This window comes from Marmota marmota, unplaced genomic scaffold, assembly GCF_001458135.2.
Source record: "Marmota marmota marmota unplaced genomic scaffold, marMar, whole genome shotgun sequence".
In the NCBI taxonomy this organism is placed as follows: Eukaryota; Metazoa; Chordata; class Mammalia; order Rodentia; family Sciuridae; genus Marmota; species Marmota marmota.
In genome coordinates this window covers 13,626,147-13,653,206 of record NW_025999960.1, presented here as the reverse complement: position 1 = coordinate 13,653,206, position 27,060 = coordinate 13,626,147, and the positions used below count along the sequence as shown (strand labels likewise).

At 38.0% G+C, this 27,060-nt stretch overlaps 1 long non-coding RNA gene across 2 annotated transcripts; it reads left to right on the top strand.

Moving 5' to 3' along the window:
* On the top strand, positions 1 to 25,872 carry LOC125616651. Of its 2 annotated transcripts, XR_007347385.1 has the most exons (6): positions 1 to 127; positions 647 to 694; positions 1,957 to 2,164; positions 15,366 to 15,394; positions 19,450 to 20,189; positions 25,267 to 25,872. It is a non-coding gene; the product is annotated as an uncharacterized LOC125616651 (long non-coding RNA). The 2 variants fall into 2 exon arrangements; XR_007347386.1 differs by lacking the exons at positions 15,366 to 15,394; positions 19,450 to 20,189; positions 25,267 to 25,872 and adding an exon at positions 2,998 to 3,396.
* Positions 25,873 to 27,060: the final 1,188 nt, after the last annotated feature.

Below are 27,060 nucleotides of genomic sequence, written 5' to 3'. Positions count from 1 at the left end.
GGGAGAGGCTTGTGGGAAGCCGGTGGTGGTAGTTGGGCTCTGAGGGAATTCCTGATGAGTTCGTTCCTGCTTGATAAGTGGCTCGTGAATTGTGCCCAGTCAGACTGCAGCACAATATTGTCCAGAGGTGAGCACTTAAGAGGTGATTAGATCATGAGGATTCTGCCCCCATGAATGGATTAATACTGTTATCTTCTAGTGGGTTCACAATCACATGGCGTCCTTATGAAGGGTGAGTTCAGCCTCTCTTTTTCTTTCCCTTCCTACTCTCCCCAACCCCTTCTCTCTCTCCCTCCCCCCGCTCTCCTCTTTTCTCCCTCCTTTTATCTTTTTCTCTGTCTGTCACTCTCTCACCATGTAATGCCTTCCACACTATTATGATGCAGCAAGAAGGCCCTCGCTAGGTGCAGGCCCTTGATCTTGGACTTCCCAGCCACCTCCAGAACCACAAACCAAATATATTTCTGTTGTCTATAAATAACACAGTCTATGGGCAATACATTAGACTCTTCTGGTTACAGCATCAATAAGTGGAGTAAGACATCCATCATTCAAAATGTGTGAATTATGAAAAATTTGGGTCTCCTGGGTATTCACATTCCCAGATGAAGTTTAACAAGGCAATTCCTCTACTCCTTTGTTTCAGATCAGGATGGTGGTACATGCATATAGTCTCAGCACTTGGGAGATTGAGGTAAGAGATCCCTTGATTCCAGGAGTTCAAGATCAGCCTGGGCAACATAGTGAGACTCCATATAAACAAAACAAAACAAATTAAAAACCCCAAACAAAGCAAAACAGAAAGAAAAGAAATGATATATATGATATATACAAATGTATATATAAATGTATATTTATATATATATTCGTATGTACATATGTATAAATATAAGTATATACATACATATACACCAAGGTGTAGTTGTTCAGTTTTTACTAACCTGGTATTCATAACTTTGTAGAAATAACTTCCATGAATGATGAGAATTGCCTACTACATTTGTAAATGCACATACACACAGACATATCTTGAAAAAGGTACACATACATGTTTGCATATAAATGAGGATAGAGTGTATTTGTCCATCTTGCTATATATTATAAAATCCACACAGGTATAATCAAGAGAATATTGAGAATATTGCTAATGGCTGGTGTTTCTTCCATTTTTTTAGAAGTGAAGAAATTAGTTCTCAAAAGAGCTTTGCTCTTTATAAAAAGGGAGAAAATTGCTCCCTTTTTTTTTTGTAGGTGCATTAAGTCTGTTGGGTAAAGTCTACTTGAGTCTACTCAATAATCTACCTCTTTCAACACATTGAATAGCATCCCATTAGTCTGACCAAGTTAATGCAGCTTCAAAAGGGAAATAGTTCAGTTCTTTTCCATAAAGAACTGAAATAGTTCAGTTCTTTTCCATCATAAGTATGATGAGAACCATAATGCATTTTTTCCAGCTGTTTTTCTATATTTTGCTATTCATTGGCTAAGATTGCTAGATAAGGATTACATTATTATAGGAAAAGGATGGCCATCCATTTGGTAAAAAATGATGCCACTAACTTAATATTAGCATGAGAACTTCAGGAAATTTTCTCAAAAGTTGTAATGGGTTTGTAATATTCTATTCCTGCTTTTCCTCTAATGGCTAAGGATGGACAAAGGAACATTTTTGCATGACAGCTGAAAGGCATCAGGGCATTTAGCCAGGATCTGAGTGAACTAATGGGTCCATGATAGCTACCGATCTTCAGTCTTGACCTCTGAGGCCTTATCACATTAAACCAGTGAGCCTGTAACAAAAATTCAGAAATGAAAGTGTGGCATTTCATTAGATGCAGCCAAGGGTAAAAACTGTATTTACATTTGATGTAATAAAGAAAGAATTATTGTCTACATGTGTATAATTCTTACAAGGTGAGGATTAAAATTCTCTGTGTTCTTAATGTATTCTTAAAGTAGATTAAGTTCAAGAATAGACTCCCAAATGAATGATGGCTCAGACTAACTGCAAAGGATCCTAGGAGCTGTGGTTTCCCTATGGGTCCAGGAAGAAAAGAAGATGGTGGATTTTTGTGAGCAGGCAGCTATTTCTGGCATGGATATTGTTATTCTCTGGATCTGAAGGAGAAACATAGATCCCTCCCCATTTACCACACCACCACAGGTAGGGCAACAGATCTCAGAAGAGGAGTGGGACCATTTATAGTATTAATATCCTGGGGGAAGATGCTGGTTAGTATTCGAAAGTGAGAAGTGAAATAAAATGGTTAAAGGCAGAGGATGATCCATGGCCATCTGTCTTTTACTTTTTTTTCCTTTAAGAATTGACTAAAAACAAAAGTTGAGGTGCTTTAAAAATAGTTCCTCACATGAAAGTGAGGAACCCAAGCAACATATCTATAAAATTATGCCAGCAAGTACTAGAAGTTTCTCTCTTCTTGTATGTGGACAAATCGTGCCATTTGTGAGAGTGAGTGGACATTCTCATATATTTTTAATGCCACAGGATGCAGATATGTGCCTTAGATTTTTCCAAACAATTCATGAAATTGTGATGTGGAAGCAAGCTACCAAAGGGATCACTGGGGCATCTGGGTTGCTGGTTGGGAGTGGCCAAGATGGGGGCATTTGTGAGACTGACAGTAATAGAGGACAGCTCCAGATCACAGAAAAGAATTAGTAGTTCCAGAGCTGATGGCAGCACCTACTTCTTTACCTGGCCAGTCCTGTGGACTAGTTCTGGGCACTTTCCCTGGTAGCTAAGTCCAAATGCTTTCCCCCAGGGCCTTCCAGTATTTCTGTGAGTTTCTAATATTCCTTAAATTTCTTTTTCAACTAACTAGAATGAATGACATTGTCTTCAATTAAGAGCTTTGACCAATATAAAGAACCAGGTAGCTGTAGTAAAATCAGAACTCATTTCTTTGCATGTAGAACTATTTCCCTTTCTCAAACTCTTTACTCACATTTTCTTTCCCCACTCACATTTGTTAACAGTGCTGTGCTAAAGCGTGCAGATGAAAATTTCTGTCTACATTGTGTGGAATATTAAAGCTAGAGCAGAATGCACTTGGAAGCAGTATGTTTTTTTGGGAATTATTCAAGTAGGAGAACCTGAAGCAGGTGGTGAATTTCAGGAGAATGTGCTAGTTTAGTTCCACTGGTGCAGCTGCCCCTCCACACTGGAGAGTTCTCCTTTGGAGTTAAAGCCTGAAGCTTCTGGACTGGAATTTAATCAAGGAGGAAAATTCCTGCAGAGATAAGACTATGAAAAGAAATCACCTTCTCTTTATAAATGAATATCTCAAATTTTATTGTTTGTTCTAGAGTTAATGATTATTTGAGGCTAATGTTTCAAGAAGTTATGTATTTTCATTAAAATTTTTATAACCCAAATCATGTTCCTAGTGTAATATAGGCTTAACAGGGACAGAGATCAAGAGCACGCCATCAGGACAGGACAAGAGAAGAGAGATGGTCTTGGTTTGTGAGAGGAAACTTAGCACAGGGCAAATAGCATTTGAGTTGTTACTTGCCAGCTATGTGTGACTGTAAGCAAGTTCTCCAACTTCTCTGAGCTCCACTTCCTCCTCTGCAACCTGGGGATAATAATGGCAGGGCCTTCTTCACTGGACTGTCATCAGGCCTAATTAAAAGCATTTAATGGCTCTTTGTTGTAGGCATTGAAACCAATTCTGACTTACATGATCAGAAAAAGGTTTTTGGGGGGGTGACTGAGATGCTTACAGAATTGAGGAAGGTGAAAGAACCAGGATAGGAAAATGAGCAGGTGCTAAGGGAAGCCAAGGGAAAGAAGAGAGAACAAGGCCAACAGGAGGAATAGTTACTTGGGTGACCCCAATGGCTCCTCTACCACTGGTCTTAGTTACTGCTGTGGCCTGGTCCTGTCATAATGCCATGGAACTCTTACTTAGCTGCCCTGCCTCAGCATCCTTCCCCTCTGCATGAAGTCCTGAAGCTGAATTGAACCTGCTTATGAGAGACAACTATTAAATGTGCATGAGTTTTGCAAGCTGAGAAGTTTTTAGTTTGAAATCATCTACAGTAGGAGTTACTTTCATCATGAAAATTGGCAAACCTACAAATCAGGACTGGTTTTTGTTTTCCCAGAAAGCCAGTTTATCAGCACACTACTGCCTCGGGTACCAAACCTTGGGTATGAGCACCTACTTGCTGTGTCTAAGATATGTGACTGTGTTTAAGCTTCAAGGGGATTGGGAAGTGAGAGCTTGGCCTTTTAAGACTTTTAGGCCATCGAGAAAGAGAACCTCTCTCTTACCAACACTGCAACAGTTGGAGGATTCTCCCCCAAATGATGAAGGTTTCAATGCTGACTAGTCTTCCCAAATTTCATATAGTCACTGCAGTATGTCAAGAGCTTACCTAAATTGTGACTGTTCTTGTAACAAGTACCCAGTACTTTTTGTGTATCTTTTTCTTTATTTTCCTTCTTTTCCCCAGTTTTTACCACATTTATAACCTTTCCTTTTCTGTTTGATGTGTGATCTTAAATCCTAGCCACAACAAAAATAAAGCCTCAATCAAACCTTGCCCTAAGTTATATCTAGTAAAGGTGTAAGTTCAGTTTGGAGATTTTCAGTTTTGAATTTCTAACTGTAACATTATGTTCCCTGTTAAGGAAATGAGCTTCTCTTTTAGACAGAATTATTATTGTCTTGAAATATTCATGTTTGTTTTTGAAATAATAATAAAATAACATACAAACCAAGATAAATTTCTGAGACACTGAGAAATCTTTCTATTTGTTATCTGAAATTCTATCAGAATAATTTTTATTTAAAAACCCAAAGGTAAAGTAGTGAATCTTCTAAGTGAGAGGAGATTATAGGCAGCTAGTATTATTTTTATCCCTAATTAATAAGTGTAAGGTATCTGGCTAACCAAATGAAGGTTAGGCACAGAAAGAATAAAAGTAAAATCTTTTTCATGGAAACTGCTTCTTTGTATCAGTTGCAAATGCTAAGTGAAGTAAGCCAATCCCCAAAGGCTGAATGTTCTCTCTGATAAGTGGATGCTGATCATCCATAGGAAAAATGGAGGAACTTTGACTGGGCCAAGGGGAGGGAGGGTGGGGAGGGGGCATGGGGGCGGAAAAGATGGTGGAATGGGATGGACATCATTACCCTAGGTACATGTATGTATGTATGACTGCACATATGGTGCAACACTACATCATGTACAACCAGAGAAATGAAAAGTCATGCTGCAATTGTATACAACAAATCAAAATGCATTCTGCTGTCATAAATATCTAATTAAAATAAATAAATGAATTAAAAATCTTAAAATAAAAAACAAAACTTGGAGGTTGAGGACTTGAGAGTCTACTGGGTTGGGGGAGGACAATGCATTCCACTCTGACCTTGGTAGAATGCAGTGACTTGAGCTAGTTGTCTCCTTCCCAGGTCATTCAGTTTCCTCATCTGAAAAATAAGCTTCCATCCAGAAATTGTTTTGGCCAGCTTTCTGTTGCTGTCACCAAAACACCTGAACAATTAGGGAAAAGTTCATTTTGGTTCACAGTTTCAGAGGTTTAGCTCCTGGTTGTCTGACTCTGTAGCTCTGGGCCTGAGGCAGAATATTATGGGGGGTGGGGCTTGGCTGAGGAAAGCAGCTCAGGATATGGCCACCAGGAAAGAGGGGTGGAGCACCAGTGCTCTGCTCACTAGGGATAAAATATAATCCTTAAAGTCTTGCCCCCAGTGACCTACCTTCTCCAGCCACACTCTATCTGCTTACAGTTACCACCCAGTTAATCCATATCAGTGGATTAATCCATCGATCAGGTTACAACTCTCAATCTATTCATTTCACCTATAAACTTTCTGCCATTGTTTCATGCATGATCTTTTTTTGGGGGAACCACATATCCAAACCATAACAATTCCTTTGTAAGCCCTTCTCAAAATTTTGCTTCTTAATTACTAATTCCAATCCTACCTTTCAGTTAAAAAAATGAACTTAATTATTTTCAGTTCAGCTGGGCACTAATGGAAACTCAACACACTTCTAATCACTGAAGCCCTATTCACACCTGCATCACAGAATTCCCCTCCTTTGGTCTTTCTGGATGAGTAAAGCCTTATTTTTGGCAATGCTGGTTTGGGAGTTGCATCTCTATAGAAACCACTGCCTAGGTGAACCCTTCCCTGTGACTGAGAATCCTCTCCACATTAGCATGTCATCTTAATTGATAGAACAGGTATATCTTTCTAGATCTCTGAGTTGTTTTGTCAGTTTCCGAGTCAAATCCTAAATTAGATGCAACACCTAAAAAAGCGTGCACACTGAGAGAAGCATCAGGGTTGTCATGACAACTGGGAAATGCCATGTCTCCCCCAATATTAATTTAACTGTCATCGTGGGGTTTTACAAACCAATAATCATTATATTTTTCAACTTTGAGTAGAAATGAAGTAACATTTGGGGTTTTAAATAGTTTTAAAACTATTTGAGGTTACTGTAGGTTTCTTCCTCTGTTATAAAGCCAACCTGGGTGTTTGCAGAGTTGTGGAGTCTAGTGAGAATAGGTTCCCTTGGGACATCACTAGAGGTTCCTGAGCAACGTATGGCTGGGTCTGAAATGGTGAAGATCTAAAGCACTTACCATTTCATATTTTGGAGTACCTGTTCTCAGAACTCTGGAAACTAGTCTTATAAGATGGTTTGAAGAATAAACAGAAATGGGGGCTAGGGTTGTAGCTCAGTGATAGAGCGCTTGCCTGGCATGTGTGAGGCACTGGGTTTGATCCTCAGTACTACATAAAAATAAATAAATAAATAAATAAATAAATGTATTATGTTCATCTACAACTAAAAAAATACTTAAGAATAAACAAATGAATGGTAGCCTCCAAATGCATTGCTGGTTCTAACACTGTTACAACCAGGAATAGCTTTCATTTGATACACAACAAGAGGAATAAACTCTATAATGTGTAATGTCATTCAGTTTTTCTTCCTCTACCTCCCAATGTGTGATAATTATGAGCTCCAGGTACCCCCTGTTCTCAGAAAAACAGTGGGATGGTAAACTCTGAACATTTTCTCATGGATCAGCTACAATTACCAGTCCTACTAAGCTGAATTTCCTTGTACCGGATATGATTGAAGCAAAATGTTTGTGTGGTCTGGTTTGGAAATCCCAGCATGGTTTGGGTGCAGGTAGAATGATAGAAAATATATCTTGTTGTAAAAACGATGATATGTTGGAACTATTTATAATTTTTTTGAGAGGGAGGATACCAGGGATTGAACTCAGGAGCACTCAACCACTGAGCCACATCCCCAGCCCTATTTTGTATGTTTTTATTCAAAGACATGGTCTCACTGAGTTAGTTGCTTAGTGCCTCACCATTTCTAAGGCTGGCTTTGAACTTGCGATCCTCCTGTCTCAGCCTCCCAAGCTGGAAACTACTCATGATTTTGAATTAGGTACTTTCTTTGGAATGTTAGTAAACAAGGAAGTTTTGGTTCAGAGATGCTCAGGACTTCCTGATGTTTGCCTGTGTCACAGGTAGCTTTAGCCTCTTTCAGAAATGCCAATTCTAATTCGAACCATGTAGAGCTCCCCCATGTTCTGACAAGAGGAACACTCTCTGCTGTAAAGCGTGTGCTGTCCCTGCTCTTTAGAAAGATGGAGAAAAAGAGCCCAAATGGTACACACACTGTTTTTAATAGTTTGGGAGCAGTGTGTGCCTCTAAATTCACTTGATGCTTGCTCAATTTTCTATTTCCTGTGTAGATTCATTCTCAGATTGGAAGCAACTTTATTACCCACACATTCAGATTAATTCCTGAGTCATGCCTGGCTTCTCTTGAAAGCAGATCACAAAATCTGGCCTTTGAGAGTTGGAGTTTGACCATTTTTCAATCTAAGTGTTACAGGATAAGATGTTCTATAAAGATCAACTTTGATGAAACCACTTCTGATTTATTAGGCAGACTGAGAATTCAAAATGATGCAGAGAAAAGAAACAATAATAATGCAACAAAACCACTAGCATTTCTTAAGTGTCTGCTAGATTCTAGGCATTTTGCATATATTAACCTCATCTAATCTGCACAACAACCCTGTGAGTTTGCTTTTGTTTTCGGATGAAGGAACTTGTTTCAGAGATTAACTTGCTTATGTAACACAAACAGCCCTCAGTGGTGGAGCTAAGATGCAAATCTGAGTCAGACTGATTCTTAGCCAGAAATCCACACACTAAACAATGCTGTATCACCAGTCAAAAAGCCACATGGGATGGTATATTTTTGCTTGTGCCTGTGAGTTTAGTATTTTCAATATTTGTATTCTAGAAGACTCTGGCTGTCTATTATAGTTAAGGCAGTTGTGGAAAGGCAGGCCCTGGATGAAAAGAAGTGGAATGGTGATAAATAGAAACAATATTATGTGGAAAGGAGAGAAGATATTTCTTATTAACTAAATGAGACTAAGGCCTGGGATGTGAGAGTCTATCCTTCAGTGTTTATTGAAATGCCAACATAAGCAGAGCCCCATATTATAATCCTTAGCAAAAAGGAGTTCAGTTTTTTCAGAGATGCTCAGGACTTCCTGATGTATGACTGTGTCACAGGTAGCTTTAGCCTCTTTCAGAAAGAGGTAAATGTCAATTGGAATGTGTCAGGTAACATCTTATTGGAAAGAAGACATTTCAGAAAAATATTGGGGCCTGAAATTTCCTTTTAGAAAATCTCTAGTTTTTTGAATAAATAGGATGAAGAGAAGCATTGTAGGGCAATTATGTTGCGTAAGAAAAAGGGGTGCCATTTACATGGATTGCAAATGGTGTCCACTGGATTTGCACAAAAGGGCAGCCTTCACTGAATTTGGAGAAACACTGACAATCTTCTAGACTCAGGCATATGATGATTCTGGTTTGTTTGCTTCTCTGAGCAACTGAGTAGATGATGGTACCATTTAGAGAGATACAAAATATTAGGGAAGGAATGACATTTGGGGCAGGGCAGTAACCAAGAGTTTTCTATGGGGAGGTCAAGTTTGAGAAGTTGAGGATGCCATTGGATACACTAGGTTAAAGCTAAGGGGAAAGGTTGAAGCTAGAGGTAAATTTGGGGAGTTATCAGTGCATACAGAATCCTTAATGCCATGGGATTGAATGAGATGTTTCAGAAAGGGAGAATGGAGGAAGAAGAGAAGAGGGCCTAGAATTGGGCCCAAGTGTCCTCTAACATCTAGAAGTCAGGAAAAGGAAGAGAGCCAGCAAAGAGATTGAAATGAGCAACTACGAGTTTAATACCTAGACAAGTGCTTTAAGGAAAGTCCTGTGCTGGGCCATGTGCTGTGGAACGGCACTGAAGTCCTACTGATTCTTTCCCCTGTGGATTTTGTAATATGTCCTCTTTCCCCGCAAAACTGATGACTGTTTCTGGAAGGATCCTTTTGCATCTCAATTAAGTTTCTCACAATCCATGCTTATTGCTATTACCAGAGTGGGTTATCCCTCTAAAAGTGTAAATACTATCAGTCACATACTAGCTTAAAACTAGGCAATGGCTTTCCATTTCCCATAGAATTTATTCTAAATCCTTAATTTATTATGAGGCCCTTTTTCACCTGAAATTTTGCTCCCCACCAGCTTATCTCCCATACATCCTGAGCTGTACCCCAATGAACTGCTTCTAATGTGCATGCTCCCCCGGCCCCTACCTCCACGTAGTTACTTTGGCTGCTGCTATTCACTCTGGTGGAAATACTTCTCTCTACATCGTTCTCCTAACACTTCTTAGTATACAGAACTCAATTCCAGAGTTATCTTCTCTGTGAAAGTCTTCCTTGACTTCCCTTAAACAGAATAAGTAAGTATTTCCCATTCTACTGCCCTAAAACTTATATATCTCAATTATAGCACTATTTGTATTGCAATTGCTTATATTAGTATTATGACATCAATAACTGCACATTCCTTAAGAGTGGGAGCTGTGCCTTTTTTTTTTAACGTTCCCAGTGCTGTGTAGAGCACTTAGTTCTTATGAGAAACCTGTAACTACACTCAGAAAGCAAGACGTCAAAGTTTTCATGAGAGTCTGCATTTCTATATTGACTCTACTTCAACAAAATTTTCTGTTTCTTGGGGAACTACTTACTTACTTAAAGTCAGGGATAACTACTTACCTGGCTCTCACCTTCATGTTCTGGGGGAACACACTGCTCCATTATTCCCAGATTATGGGTCACTGGTGATTGTTCTGTTTTATGATTCACCAGAGGCTGTTTCCAACCATTTACTTGGGGCTCAAAATCATGAGTCACACAGCTAGTTCTTTACACTAGGAAAAAAAATTGTACTCACCCCATTTTTTGGAAGTTCAGAGCTCCATCATTTCAATTAAATTAATTTAGTGTTTGTCAAAGTTCCCCCAGCTACAGATTGTACCTTGAAATCTAAGAAAACGTTCTCTGTGAAGACTCCACATTTTTATTAATATAATTTTTAAAGAAAATTGCTTATATAACCCAGCCCTAATCCATCACAGATAAGATATGAGGAGGGAAAAGAAGTAGATTACATAATCTTGAAGCCAAATTAGTCTGTAGTGGAAATTTATGAAGAGCACTACCTAAGTCAGACTCTAGTGTTTAAATATGTAGCAAAAACTTTAATACTTCCCTAGCATTAGGTTCCATAATGGTAGGAATACACTTATTCCTGTCTTGTTTTCTTTTGTCTTTGCATCTCAAAAAAAAAAAAGCACAATTTCAAGAGAATCTATTGCTGAAAGATTAAGAAGATAAAGTTCAGGCTTCACAGTGTTATTTAAGCAGATATTTTTGACCTCTCAAAATTAGACCTTTTAGAGGTCAACCATTCTAATCCTTCTCTCTCTTTCATCTGGAGTAATTGAAACAAGTCAGAAGAATGAGAATCTGTCCTATTTTTAAAATCCTAGAAAATAAATCTCCATTGGTAACTCATTTCACTGTATAGCAACCTTCTGGAACTTCCTTTTCTTGTGTTCTCTAAGGGCCTCATGTTTCCACCAAAGTCCTTTGCCTTCTTCTAAACCTGGACAACACCATCCATAAAACCACATCTTCATATTGGAATGCCTTTAGCTGCCTCCAAAAGAAATGGATTCAAATGGACTTTGAGTCAACAAACTTATCATCTCTCTTTGCAGCAAGTCTGTCAGGTGGGCTCTGGGGTTGTTTGGTTTTTGACTCAAGAATATCTTTGAGGATGCACATATTTTCATCTTCCCTTGACCATCTAGAACTTGTTTCAATCTCAGTCTGTAAGCAAAATCTGGTCCATATCCAGATAGGATAAAATCCTGAGGAAGAAGAAGAATGGCCGCTTCTTCCCAAGTCTCCTTGGAAGGGAGGAAACATCTTCTAGGACTCTTTAGCAAACTTCTCTTCATGTTTCTTGGTCAGAATTGGCTATTCTTGGGCCAGGTTTTGACAAAGAAGATAAAATGTTTATAACTGACCGATCACATGGTATAAATCACTAGGGCCACTACATCTGCCTGTCATTCCATCCAGCATTTTCTTCTGACTTCTGGTCCTCTCCTGTACCTTGTGCCATGTCCTCCATTAAGCAGGGAGGAAGGACCAAGAAGAGGACAAGAGAGCAAACACATTGGAAAGCACAGATAGCCTGAGATTGTAGTGGGGATATGACTTATAAATTGGAGAACAGAATTTATGTCATATCCGCATTGATTATGTAAGGGAGTATGTTCCATTTAACACTAAAATGTTGTGACTAGACTGATAGGAAGGAACATTGGCAGTGAAGTCAGACAAATCTGTCTGTCTTTAGATGGATTCATTTAATTGTATGGAGACTAAAATTCCTTGTGTGAAAAATATAAATAATAATAGCCACCTGGTGGGATGCTATGAGTACTATACATAGTATACAAATAGTGTATCACACCTGGCACTTTACATGTAGTAAATCACAGAAGATAGTTTTCTATAATAATGAGAAGGAATTGGAGATGCTGTGAACCCCGAGAGTTAGCAGCAGGGACCACGGAAAAACTGAAGAGCCGACTGATGACCATGAGGGGGTAACTGCTAGTACTGAATGACTCGCTGTGCTAAACACTTCACTCCTGTTGCCTCACTTATCTATTATGGTCCCCATTTTACAGACGAGACTATGAAAGTCAAAAAAGCTGGTGAGTGAAAAGACCTAGTTCACGATTTGGATCTGCCTTATGCTGAAGTCCAAGCTTCTGACCAGAATATGATAATTTTTCTAGACATAAGCCCCTCCCCATGGTTACGCAGGTAGTATGTTCTCAGCAGACTAGATTAATACATACTCTAAATTTTGGATTTCTTTGCTTTCTTTATCCAATTACATTGAATCATTCAACGTGCATGAATAGTAATAATTTATTTTCATATACTGTATATTTTTTATAAAGGACATTAAACCCCTCCACATTCCCTAGACATGATTAGCTGGCACCAAAGGATTAGTAAGAAAATGTAGATTTCACCAAAGACTTTATGGAAGGCACAGAGGAGGAGGGGTCAGTTGCACACTGCACAACAAGCTATTGACAACTCTTGTTCAACCTTTCTGTTCTCCAGGTTCCTTCTTCTTCCCTGAACTTGCAGAGTGTGGGGGTTCTTCTCCCCATAGTAGAACCCCTCTCTGGGTCCTGCTCCTTTTACCATGTTCCTTTCCCCACTCTGACTTATTGTTCCTGCCTATGCAGAACACTTAGCCATTCTCCATCTTCTACCTTTGACTTATACACTCAGCCTCTCTCTGGAATCAAGTAAAAGTTCTGTTTTATGCACAAGTGAGTCTGGCATCAGCTGTATAATTTTAGTTGAGGGTCAAGAAGACCTCACTACTCAAACCTCTTAACATGCTCTCCTCTTTGAATTGGGGTATAAATGGTATCTTAGGAGTGACCTGTGAGAGGGAGGTATGGTTGAGAGGAGGCATGTCAAGCCATTATCAACAAGTGATATTTTATCTTGAATTGATTTATTGATTAACTCAGTTGCTATTTCACAGGATTCATTTCCTCAATGAAAATCTATTTCTCAGGGTATGGTATGGAAGGAGAGCCTCTGGGAAGCTGTGGGGGACATATGCAGACAGAAGAAAAGATTCACTGCCAAACATCAGTGGTGGAATGAAGCTTAGAGATGGGGCTCTCTATATAATTCCCCCCTAAATTAGTAGTTGTGTCCATGTTTGACCAACATACTAAATGTCCTTATCTATACAGAAGACCATAGTCTTGAGATAGAAGATCCAGGAGAAACTTTAAAACCTTGCTTAGCTTATATTTTCATCATGAAGAACTTGATGAACAGATTTTTGTAAGTATTGGGTATTTAAATAATACAGAATTATGTCTTAATAATTGGATATGAAGTTAATAGAAGCCCAAAAACAAAACTGAAAAAAAAAATCAGATTCCCACTTCATACCACACCTGAAATGAATTTCAGATGATTTTGATTTTGATATTTTAAAGAAAAAAATTAATGAAAGAAAATGCATGAGGTTATATTTATTGAGAATACTGAGGTAGGTTAAAAATTTCTCAACATGACACATATAAGGCAAAACTAAAACTGAAATGATCAAAATACCCTTCTATGAGTGGAAAGGGACAATCTATAAGCACATATACCAGGAGGCAGGGATGCCACAATAGGATGTAGCAGTTCATAAAAGTAGACAAGGTCAGATAATGTGAAAGGGGCCTTCATGGGGAACATGTTCCTTATGGCATAGTCCAGAGCAAATTATGGGAGAAATCAGGATCAGACTGAGTTGATCCCTAAAAGTTGGCATAAAGCTTAATTATCTTAAGAAAAAAACAGAAAAACAATTTCCAAGAGGTGTCTTTGGGTACATAAATGATGAGGGGTGATTGATCAAGAAATGGTACAAGAGATTCCGGTTTAGGAGTTAGATCACGCAGATGGAGATCTACATTGCTGGAATTCCTCATAGCCACAGAGGAGTAGAATGATAAATGTTACAAAGAAACTCAGAAAAGCACAGTTCTAAAGTCCAACCCCTTTGCAAATAGTTCTCTTAGAAGGCGTTTTTACATGCAAAGAGAATTATGTTGAGAAAAGTTAAGTATTGAGGGCAAACAGATTTTGCTGTTCAGACGTATGCCAAGATTCAAGTCATCAAGAAAATCACAACTTTTTGTATATTCCTGAAGGAATGAGCATATTCTAAAGATACATGCTTACCCATGTTTTTAGCAGCATAATTCACAATAACCAAGCCTAGGTACCCATCAACAGATGAATGGATTAACAAAATATGGTATATGTGCACAATGGGGAACTATTCAGCCATAAAGAAGAATGAAATAATGTCATTTGACAAAGGAATAAAAATGGGTAGAATTGGAGATCATCATGTTAAATGAAGTAAGCTGGACTCAGAAAATATCATATGTTTTCTTTCATAAGTAGAATCTAGAAAAAAAGATAACATGAAAGTAGAAGGGAAACAGAGAAGGAGACAGGGAAATGGGGTAGTGGGGGGTTAAAATGATCAAAGTACATAATATGCATGTATGAATATGCCACAATTATTCTGTATAATTAATATGCACTAAAAAAAGCAAAATAAAGAAAGTCAGTTTTAAACCATCAACGTCTATTAAAACTAATTGAGGAAGTTATTTATTCTTTGTTGGATTTTGTCATGAAAAATCTTCGTCTTGGTGACATTTCATATTCCTCTAGTGGCCTTGTTCTAAGAGCACAAGGAAAGACTAAGCAATTAAATTTTGATATTGAAAATTTGAAATGAATTTTCAAAAAAGCTAACAAACAAAATAGACCAAAACGATTCGGTTCAGTCTCGTACAGAAATTCTACTTCATTCTGTCATTCAGATTCCTTCATTATTAGATGCTAATCTCTTTTTAAAAATCTTAACGCCCACTTATTTCACAGTCTTCCTTTCTTCTCATCACCCATAGTAATCTACTCTGCGTCTTTCCACATTGTCCTTCCTTCTTTTTCTCCTCCCATGTAATTCTCAAACTACTCGTGAAGACTTGTCTCAAATACCTCCTCTTCCATAAAAAAATTTCACAGAGAGTTCAGCTCTTTCTATTCTCTAGGCTCAATAGCACCCTTGGTCTGATTTCTCGTTGATCAAGTAGGCTGTCCTTGTGTAGCTGTCATTTACTTCTGGCACTATCACATAATGCTGGGCATGGATATAGACCACTACATCCTCAAAAGATTGTAATGGTTTGCAGAACAGAGCTCTATGGGACTTTGCCCTCATGAACTCATTCTAGTGCTTAATGACTCCCTCTTTGTCTCCATCCAGGTAGTAGAAGAAGAGCACCTGGAAAAAAAGTAGGTACTGGCTGGATTTATTTATTTATTTATTTATTTATTTTTATTGTGACTTATTATTTTTCAATATTTGTTTTTCGATTGTAGTTGGACATAATACCTTTATTTTATTTGTTTATTTTTTATGTGGTGCTGAGGATCAAATCCAGGGCCTTGCATGTACTAGGCGAGCGCTCTACCACTGAGCTACAACCCAAGCCCTGGATTGATTTATTGATTAAAGTGACATTGCAAGACACCAGACAGTAGCTGGTCCCTTCACAGCAATGCTTTACTGAGGGTGATGGAGGACTGTGTGCAAGCCAGTGTAAACCTGGTGGAAGCCAAGGTGGCTCGTTTTTTGCTATGAGCTAGATATGAAATCAGCAGGAGTTATGCCAAGTCCAAGAAACTCTGGGAGAACGGAGGTGATAAATATGCCATCACTTGGTATGCTCAGAGTGATCCATTTCCATTGACAGCTCTACAAAGTTGGGCAATTTTTCATGACTGCCAGCTTCAAAAACCTGCTCTTCTGATTAAATGGGATTCATTAAACATATTTATGAGTGCCTGTCAAGGGTGAAGGCATTTATATCAAAAACTGGCACATAGTAGGTGCTCAGAAATCTTTCCTTTCTCATTTGCTTGGCCAATGTTGCAGTTATTTCCAAAGTTGCCCCTTTATTCCCTCTTCCCCACCTTCTGACAACATTTTTAAGGGATGAGCTTTTGGTCATGGAAAATGATAGTTCCTTCCATAGGAAGGTATGGAAAGCAATTGTAAGTGTATATTTTCATTTGTGCATCACACAAATCCAAGCAGGTGGTTATTTTTAATGTCTGTTTTTCAGATGGTAAAACTGAACCTCAGAGAACTGATTTGCTATTGGTGAATAACTCATACTTGAATTTCTTGATTAATAAATTAGGAATGAAGAGGTAGAGGGGACATCCTATTTCTTCTTTTTAAAATGTCATTGCCTTAAAAATACCAATGTTGAATGTTGTAATTTGCCTCCCAGAGATTTGATTCACCATGAGCTGAACAAGCCCAAGTCTGAAGGCCCTTCACTTAAATGGTCTTTTAAAGCCATTGGAGGGAACTCCATGATGTGTTTACAGCATCTCAAATATCTCCACTTCTTTAAAAAACCCACAGTCAGTTCTTTCTATTCTCTAGGCTCCAACAGCACCCTTGGACTGATTTGTATGTTTTTGTAGAATTTGCTAGCAAAAAGATTGAGTTATAGTCTACACCCCCCAAACTGTATAAGCCTCAGACTCCACAACCTGTCTTTGTCACTAGCAGAGCCTTGATTTTTAGCTAGGTACATTGCCACCCAATCAGAAGACTACATTTGCCTGTATTCCTTGCAGGTATGGCTACATGATCAGTTCTGGCTCATGGTACGTAAGCCAACAGGAATTTTTCTAAATAAAGAACAGAGGACAAACCTTCTTTGTTCTTCTCCCCATCCAGCTGCCTGGAACATGAGTGCAATGACTGGAGCTTTAGTGAGCATCTTAGACCACTGGAATGAAAGACCCATGCTAGGGATGGTGAAGGGCAGAACTGGAAGAAACTTGATCTCTTATAACTGATGGACTGCCATATCTATCTTGGATTTCCACCAGACTTCTTTAAGTAAAATAAATAAATTTTATAGATTAGCATCTTTATACCCTTTGGGGTAACAGAAAACCAGGAAAGTTCTCAGAGTGGCAGGAGACATTTAGTATACCTTTTCATCTTGTCTTGCCTTAAGTTGCCCAGGCTGGTCTCAAATTTCTGGGCTCAGTGATCCTTCTACTTCAGGCTTCTGAATGTTGAAACCACTGGTGTATGCCAATGCACCCATCAGATGGGACTTTTTAAAAAATATTGCTGAATAGTGTTCCATGGTATGGGGGTACCATGGTTTGTTTAACCATTTACTCATTGGAGAATATTTAAAGGACAAAGGATATTTGTTTCCAGATTGTGGCTATTACAAATAAAGATGCTATAAACAAACATGTATATAAGTTTTCATCCTCTGAGATAAATGACTAGGAATACAATTGCCAGGCCTTATGGTAGTTGCATATTTATTTTATTTAAAAATTTTTTTTGTAGTTGTAGATAGATAAAATGCCTTTATTTTGTTTATTTTTATGTTAAGCAAGTGCTCTGCCACTGAGCTACAGCCCCAGCCTGCATGTTTAATTTTTTTTTAAGAAACTGAAAAATTGATTTTCAGAGTGGCCATTTTATAATCCCAATAGTAATATAAAAGATTCAATTTTTCAGTATCTTCACCAGCATTTGGTATTGTCATTCTATTTTTGTTAGTTGTGCTAATGGGGACATAGTGATATATCATTATAACCTTAATTTGCATTTCCTTAATGACTAATCATCTTGAACATGTCTTTGTATGCTTATTTTACATCTGTATATCCTCTTTATCTAAATGTTTCTTCATGTATTTTGCCCATTTTATAATTGATCACTGTTTTTTTTGATGTTGAGTTTAGATTTTTAAAAATCCTAGATATTCTAGATATAAATTCAGATATATGGTGTGGAAATATTTTCTTTTATTGTGTAGTCATGTCAAAGAACTCTTTACTAAGTCCCCCAAATTTTCTCCTGTATAATTTTGTAAATCTTTCGTAAATTTAATTCTACATGTAAACCTAGGATCTATTTTGAGCTAACTTTATATCATGGGAGATTAGATCAATGTTTTTGCTGATGGATATCAAATTATTTTGGCATATTTTTTGAAAATTCTGTCCATTGAGTTACTTTCACACCTTTGTCAAAAATCAAGTAGCCATAAATATATGCACCAATTTATTTGTTCTCTATATTGTTCTATTAATTTATGTATTCATTCCTCTGCCAATATCACACATCCTTGATTACTTTAATTATAGAGCAAGCCTTGAGATCAGGTAAACTGATTCCTCTCACTTCATTGTTTTTTAAAAAATCAGGTCTGAACTATTCCAGTTTCTTTATCTTTCCATGTGGATTTTAGAATAATTTTGTCTATTTCTAAAAAAAAACATTTCTGAGAGATTAATAAGGGTAATGTTCAGCTGTGTATCAACTTGGAAGAATGGATTTCTGTACTATGTTGAGTCTTCTTTCAATTCAGAAAGTTGGTCTATCTATTTTCATCTTTGATTTCTTTCATGAACTTTCAGTACATAATTATGTATTAGTAGATTCATACCTAAATAACTCACTTCTTTGAACGATTATAATTTTAGATTTTTAAATTTTAGTTTTCAGAAATTTGTTACAGTATATGGAAACACAATTGATTTTTGCATGTTGATCTTGTGTTCTGTGACTTGTTGAACTTGCTTATTAGTTCTAAGATTATTTTTGTAGATTCCTTGGGGTTTTCTGTGTAGACCATCATGTCACCTGCAAATAAGAACAGATTTATTTTTTCCTTTTCAGTTCATATAAACTTTATTTCCCTTTCTTGCCTTGCCATAGTCTAAAACTTCTAACACTCTGTTGAATTTCAATGATAAGAGTGGATATTCTCACATTATGTCTGCTTTTAGGAAGAAAGTATTCATTTTTTTTTTGCCATAAAATGTACCATGGTAACTATACACATTTTGTAGATTATTTTTATTAAGATGAGGAAACTCTTGTATTCCTAGTTTTTAAAAGTCAACTTTTTATTTATTGATAAAATTGTGTAGTTTTTCTTCTTCAGTCTGTTAACATGGTAAGATCACACTCACAGATTTTTGAATATTGAACCATCCTTGCCTCTCTGAAATAAATCCCACTTGAATGTAGTATATAATTCTTTTTATATGTTGCTGCATTCTACTTGCTAATATTTTGTTAAAAATTTTTGCATCTGTATGCATGGGCGGTAGTCTGTAGGTTTTTTTTCCCACCATCTTTATTGAGTATCAGATAACACTGGCTTTATCAGTAAATTCTGAAGTGTTACATTTCCCTTATATTTTTTGCAAAAAGATTGTGTTGAACTGGTATTAATTCTTTTTTAAATATTTGGCAGGATTCTCTAATAAAATCATTTTTATTCTTGCAGGCTTTCAAAGAACACAATTTAAAAGCAGAGAATAAAGGAAAGAAACTAATACAAGTCCATGTAATAATGTAGCATGTTCATTCATTGTGAGAGAGGCACTTTGCAAGTTGTGAGCATGTTCTCTTTAGTGTCAGAGGGGTGGCATAGTTCAGAGGAAGAAGACCTTATCATGAATTGGAACAGTCAGAAAAGATCTGTTGGATGAGATGGACACAGCTCTGTGGACAATGTGAAGAGTTGGTGAAATAATTAAGAACTTGTACGATACTTTAGTAAACAGAATCAACTGTAAACGCAGTGAACCCATAATGCTTAGGACCCTGAGACAAGTATTGTCTAGGGATAGAAAGAAGTTTAAAAGGTGCTTACCCTCAGTGAGTTTTTATTTTGGGGCTTGATATATCTAACCCCTAAAATGGCAAGTCCAGCTCTTAAGAACCATAGCTTTGGGCTGGGGATGTGGCTCAAGCAGTGGCGTGCTTGCCTGGCATGCGCGGGGCTCTAGGTTCGATCCTCAGCACCACATACAAATAGAAAGATGTTGTGTCCACCGATAAATGAAAAATAAATATTAAAAAATTCTCCCTCTCTCTCTTTAAAAAAAAAAAGAACTATAGCTTCATGCCTTTGAATCTGCCACTTTATAAAATGCCCAATCCCTGCAGATTACTGAACATATAAGAACATACAGCATTCAGATCCTCCTGGGAGTGGACACTGTGGAACACTTCATCAGAACTGTAAGGAACCCTCGTGAATGAGACCCTGTCACCTTGTCATGAAGTGGTTGGGGATGAAGGGTGGCTATTATTGCATTTCTCTCACTGTTAGTGTTCTAAGTGCTCTGACAGGGCTGCCTAGGAGGAGGAATGGCACAATATTGTGACAAAATTGATTAACATTTGCAGAAGTAGACACAGCCCCCCAGGAGACTTAGAGATGCTTCGCCATGCTCTCCTCCCATCCTGCCATTGCTGCCTTCTGCCTTCCCCCTACCTTCAGATATCTGTGATGTGTCTTGGTCCCCAGATGGCCTGAAAGTTCTTGTGACACTGGGGGCATATTTTGTGACATTGTCCTTAGAAAACTCTAAAGCTGGTATACAATCCAGAGACATGTTTTTCATTTTATTCATTTTTTATTTAATGCTGTTCTTATTCTACAAAATAGAGAACTGCAAATGTCAACAATTGAATATAGTGTAAGGATTTAAAATGTAGATTTAAAAATTTATCATGGCAAATTTAAGTTCAGTGTTAAGGAAGATCCAGCATTCTATATTCAGTAGGAATTAGATCTTCCATGTTCTTTATTCTGAAATACATTATCTTGTAAGAGTTGTAAAAAAGGTATACTGCCTAAACCAGGGACGTGGAAATGTACATTCCCTGGGAATTTTCAGAAACACTGTGGGGGGCGTTTGATCAGAGTCTAGATAAGGTTTTGAATACTTTAGTAATATCCTAGAGTAAAATAACAGCTACCACTGAGCACTGGCACCAACACAGAAGTATGTATACCCCAATGGACTAGGTGCTAGAATCCCCCCATTCCTATGAATGTTGAGAGCGGTCATGGTTAGGTAATATGTACAGTATTGGTTAGCTAGTACATATTTAAATCTGATTAAAACCCAGATAAATATTTGATTCCTGTCTATAATCTTGGTCACTGCTTTTGCCATTCCTGAATATAAGATCAAGAGATTGGTATTAGTCTGTTTGTACTGCTATAACAAAATAAAATAAACTGGATAGCTTATAAACTATAGAAATTTATTTCTCAAAGTCTGAAGGAAGCTTAAGGTCAATACAGATTCAGAGTCTGGTGAGAGTCCATTTTCCTGCTCAGTTAGTACCTTCTGGCTTCATCCTCACGTGGTGGAGGGGTGGAGGGCTCTCTGGGGTTTCTCATTGATCCCTGCATGAAGGTTCTGCTCTCATGACTTAATTACCCCCACCTCCTAATACCATTACATTGGAGTAAGGATTTTGATAAATGAATTTGTGGGAGACACAAACATTCAGACGATAGGAGGGTCCAATTATTAATTTATTCTGTAAATTGTTATTTATAGTCCTATATATATGTGCCTGAGAACCTTAATTAAATGTGGACTGCTCTTTCAGGATAATCATGGTACAGATTTACAATAATTTTTATTTCTAAATCCTTCATTGATACATTGAAACCCATCCAAAGCATGAACACCTATTTCAAACTGTTCTCCAAATTAAGCTGCTTTTCTCTTCTTCTAATCACCTACTCAGAATTAAAATGCCCATGTCTTCCGGGAAGGACAACCTCATTTCTCCACTCCATGAAGTCCAAGGAGATGGTGGAGCCAAGCATCTCTCTCTTGTTTTGTTTTTTGTTTTTATATGAGTGAGATGCCAGCTCCCTGGTCTGTGCTACAGACCATGAGTGTATTTACCACATCTGAGGGAACCTTATGTACTATACCTGTATTGGCCAAAGTTACAGGTATAAAAGTTTCTCCATCCCTGGCATGGCCATTGACAGAAGAAAGTGTGAATGGTGTCGGGTGTGCTCTGTCTTAAAAGATAGAGCAGATGGGCTGCGGTTGTGACTCAATGGTAGAGCACTTGCCTAGCATATTCAAGGCACTGGGTTCAATCCTCAGCACCACATGTAAATAAATAAATAAAAGTCCATCAACAACTAATAAAAAAATACTTTAAAAAAAAGATAGAGCAGAGTGAAACAAAGGAGTGCAATGATGCCTACAGTAATTAGGATTGCAGTCTTTGAAGTGGGTTGGGAACATCTCTGGGAACAGCAAATTAATAACAATGTCTCTTTATGGTAGTACATAATAATTACAAAACTGAATATGCCATGTGGAGTTGGGTTTCCCCCCCAGTGGACTCACAACAATTGAATGATTCATTTGCTGCTGGAGCAGAATTCTTTATCCCAGATCAGTTGCATGCCTTCCTGATGACTCTTTAATAGAAAAAGTAGGCACAGAATGACAGCTGATGACAGGAGACTCAGACGCAAAGTAGAGCCATCATTGCCTGGAGCCAAACAAAAATTATATCACTTAAAAGCTCAGAGTCCAAGAGCTAATATCTGGCCTACAAAAGAACAAAGGGCAGAAAGTTGTTGCTAAAGTCATGTAGATTATAAATATCAGGAACTCAGGAGATGTGTATTTCCAGTTGAGGCTGGAAGAGTCAATATAAGTTTAAAAAAAAGAAAAGAAAGAAAGAAAAAGAAACAAAAGAAAAATAAAAGAAAAAAAAAGAAAGAAACTTTTAAAGTCAGGTAGCCTCATGAAAGTCTCAGGTGCTATACCAGTAAGACAGGCCTGGAACTAGGAATGCATAGGTAAGTGTAGACCAACAGGCATTGGAGAAAGTGACTTTGTCTCTCTAGATCTGAGCTTCCACAGCGGAAGCTCTGACGTTCATAGAGATAGATGAAAAGCTCTCCTTTCTTGGAGAAATTTCTCTCTACAAAATTACCTGCATGAAGGTGAACATCCCTGGGAGGATGGGAATGACAATTATGGTTCATTCTATCAAATGGCTTTAAAATTAAACTGCAGAAAGAAGGAAGCAGGAAATGCCACTGCGACAATAGCACATCTTCATGATGTTCTCCCCATAATTTACTCTAAATGAAGGTAGAAACCAGGACACAGAACTTTTGTTGCAGATGGAAAGAGAAAAAGGCATGCCAGTCATTTTGTTCTTAAACATGTGCATTAAAAAAAAAAAATCTTTCCCTCAGGGTTTCCATAGCTACTCCACCCCGACCCCCTCAGTTTTCATTCGCAACTTGTCTAAGGGAGAGGTCAAGGACAAGTGGCATCAGTGCCTTCTCACCCACCAGCACAGAAGAGGACATCAGAACCTGTGCCCCATGTGTTGCTGATCCACACCCCATGTCACAGAGAAGGGCAAAGCAAATCCAAACAGAATCCTTTCTACCTAAACAATCTCTCTTGTTCCTTTTAGCTTTGAAATTCTATGGAAAGCTGCCTCAAGAATGTCCTTCAAGCTAAACACAAACTAGAACATTGAAATAAAACACAATCATCTGTCATACAGTAAAAATATAGATTTTAAAAATTTCCCAAACAATGAATTTTCTAGAGCCAATTTCTTTCATAAAATGAGATCATATTTATTTTAACATTAAAACCAAAACAATTGAAAAGAATACTTTTAGATCAAAAAGACCAATCTCTCTCCTAGGGTTTCCATCCTGGATCGATTTTGGGATCCTTCAATTCTATTCTGGTGCTTGGTTACTGGTCATTACTACCAGAGGTGCATTCTGTGATCCTCCCTTGATTTTCTTGTACTGTCTCTGAAATTGTTCCTCAAGGCTATTTTGTTTCCCATAACAATTGAATTGGAATTTCAAAAGTTCCCTGTTCTTTATGTTCAGACAAGAACATTGGCAACATCTTACCAAATGTTCAGGAATGCTTGTTGACTCTCAGCCCTGAGTTTAACCTCATGCCTGGTATCTGGTTCCTGGCAGCCTCCCATATGGCCTAGGGAAAAGCTTGTCCTCAGCGAGAAACCTCAACCCCTCTGTTCCCTGCTTCCCTTCCAAGGCACAAACAACTACATGAGCAAGACAGTTTCTTCATGAGAAACTCCTCCCATGCTCCCTCTCCAGCCTTGGAACACACAAGGGCAGATGGTCTTCCATGGCCCACACAAGTCTAAATCTGTATTTGGAAGTTTTCAGATTGGGGATAGTGTATCCACTCCCTTCTTAGAGTCTACTAAAGTAAAATAAAGAAGAGAAACCATATGCTAAACCCACAACAAAGAGGATGGGAGTCAGGCTCAGTAGAAGAACTATTTAACATTCTAAATATGTCAAGTGAATGGAGGATGTAAAATGGATGGGGAAGTCATGCTTTCATATAGGGGCACATAGACAACATCGAAGCTGGTTTACCCTCACAAAACCTTGGAGAACTGCCAAATTGGAGATGTCACCTATGGTGAAAGGAAGGAATAAAGCTTGGAACTGAGAACAGGGGATTAGTTGACAAGGTATGGAAGAGACAAACTCTGCTCTCTCTAGCCCACCCTTGACACTTGAAGACCCAGTGTAGGCAACTAAGTATCTCTCCCAGGCTAGAGACTGGAGTTTCTTCTTGGGTGTGGGAGGTGGAATTAATGACTCTTGGGGAAGTATGAAGTCTAGCACCAGAAGTCTCCTCACATAAAAGATGGTTTCCCACTTGATAAAGCAAACTGTAGCAACTCAGAAATCTTTCAGATGTAGAGTTTCAGATCAGCTTTTCACTGCACTACTCTGAAATGTGAACAGCCAAACAAGGATTCTAACACATGTGAAGGAGCCCTCAGATAGCAGGGGGCCAGAGGGGGGTGGACTCAATGAAAAGAGTGAAAATGCAGAGAACAGAAGAGAACTCTACAAAAAAGAAACCACTTATCCAAACTACATGTATAAAGACATGAATTGGGTGTCAAAATACTGTCTTTACATACAAACAGAGATATGAAAAATTGTGGTATATATGTGTAATAAGAATTGTAATGCATTCTGCTGTCGTTTTTTTTAAAACCAATAAAAAAATTAAAATAAAAAATGTCCATGCTCTAAGCAGATAATTGGAAGAGGGTTGGAGTGGTATGGAGTGAGCCTGATGTCTTCTCCTATCAACAGGTACACAAAAAACTCAGTTTGACATTTAGCCAACCAGTAAGTGTGACTGCCCATCTTCTTTGTGCTAAGTTCATCCTGGACATTGATGGTAGTCAATTTTATTTTTAACGACATGTAATCAATTTTCTTCAGGGTGGTGATCAACTGCATCTCTCCGTTGCCTCTTTTACTGAGCCTAGCCAGCAAGATGAAGACTAAGAATTATGGGAATAGACTATCACCCTCTCTCAGAGACATTGAAGACAGATGCAGGAGATGAAATGCTGGAAAACATTAAAAATAAATATCACCTTTCATAATTGATGATTTATAGTTTGCAAAGCCATTTCTTGTCGCACTTTATCATCAAACAACCCTGTAAAGTAGAACATTTTCATCAGCAGCCCAAGCTGATGCTGAACCTACCAGGAAAAGACTAACACTTGCAAAGAGCTCCAGTGCCTGGTACCTAAGTGCTCAATAGGAGATAGGTGCTGCAGTGAAGGTTAGCAGCCAGAGAAATTGAAAAGTGCGGCAAAATCTGCCTTTTGTTGCCATGGCGTTTTCCCCTGTGCTTGTCTTCCTCCTTCCTTCTCCCTGTGCCTCCTTGTATGTAAATTTTTAGCTTGTGGGTGCCTTAGGTCCCCGAGGTATTATCTCACAGCTTTCAACTTCTGCTCCCTTCTCCCCAGATAAGAAGCATCCATCCCATGTCTCTTCCCTTCAGATCTTTAATACACCATGACAATGGTTGGTACTGGATCCCCAAAGTATTGTTTTAGAATCACTTAAGAGTCTTTAAAATAGATTTCTGTCCTTTTCCATACTGCAAGGCATCAATGTGAATGACAATAATTAAGATGACTCTCTAGATATTTCTGATTGTACCACACAGGCAGGTTGTTTTCAACTTTGTTGTCCCCCAAAAACTTGACACCTGAACATCCATGTAGCCCACTTAAGGGAGATTCATACTCCCCTGACTTGTAGAAATAAGTGCCAAGGATTGAAGGAATAAAAAAGGTTACATTTAAGAGTTTTTAACAACTGATCTGTGCAATAAACTTGAACTGTCTTTGAATAGAGTAAGCAGCTTTGCGTCTCTTCCACAGAAAACCCCGCCTCCTAGCCTGGCACCACAGCAGATTTCCTAGGCTGAATAGAGAATAGTCAGAGTTACAGGCAGATCCTTGGGGGAAACATTTACAGAGTATAAATCTGATTCTCATACAAGGACTGTGTGTTGTCTAGTGTAGGGTGGGTGGTGTTGCAGCGGCAATGGTAATGGTGCAGCGTAAATGTGTGTGTATAAGCACTGTCAGAATCAGAAAGAAAAGAGAGACAGTGGAATGAGTTAGCTCACCATGTATTTACATTCATTGAGCTATAAAATTTATCTCTAAAAAAAAAAAAAAAAACCACACACAGAAAACCAAAAAACAACTTTATTTTGTTGGATCCTAATCCAACCATTTTCAGCCAAATAGCACTTTGATTTTACAGGAAATAAACTCAGCATCCCATAGAGTTGGGGAATTGTGGGTTGCTACTGTGATAAAAATTAACCATCTGCTGAATATCTAAGCAAGAATTGTTACTGCCCAGATTCTAAGACAGAGCTTCCCGTAGATTCAGATGATTTCAGAAGAATTTTTATGATGAGAATTAACTCTAAATGGCCCATCTGCTGACATTCTCTGTTCCAAATTAGAGCTGCCTCGGTCACACTAATCATATATACCTCTGAGAAAAGACCTTGGAAGTTGTCAACGCCGAGTGGTGTGTGTTCTCAGTGCTTTGGTAGTTTGTGTTTTTATCCCAAGTTGCAGTATGTCAGTACTTATAGATTAAAGGAAGTGAAGTGTCAAAATGATCATTAATGGATGACCTAATTTTACACTAAGATAATCTAAAAAACATAAAGTAAGATGTTGGAATAAAGTGATT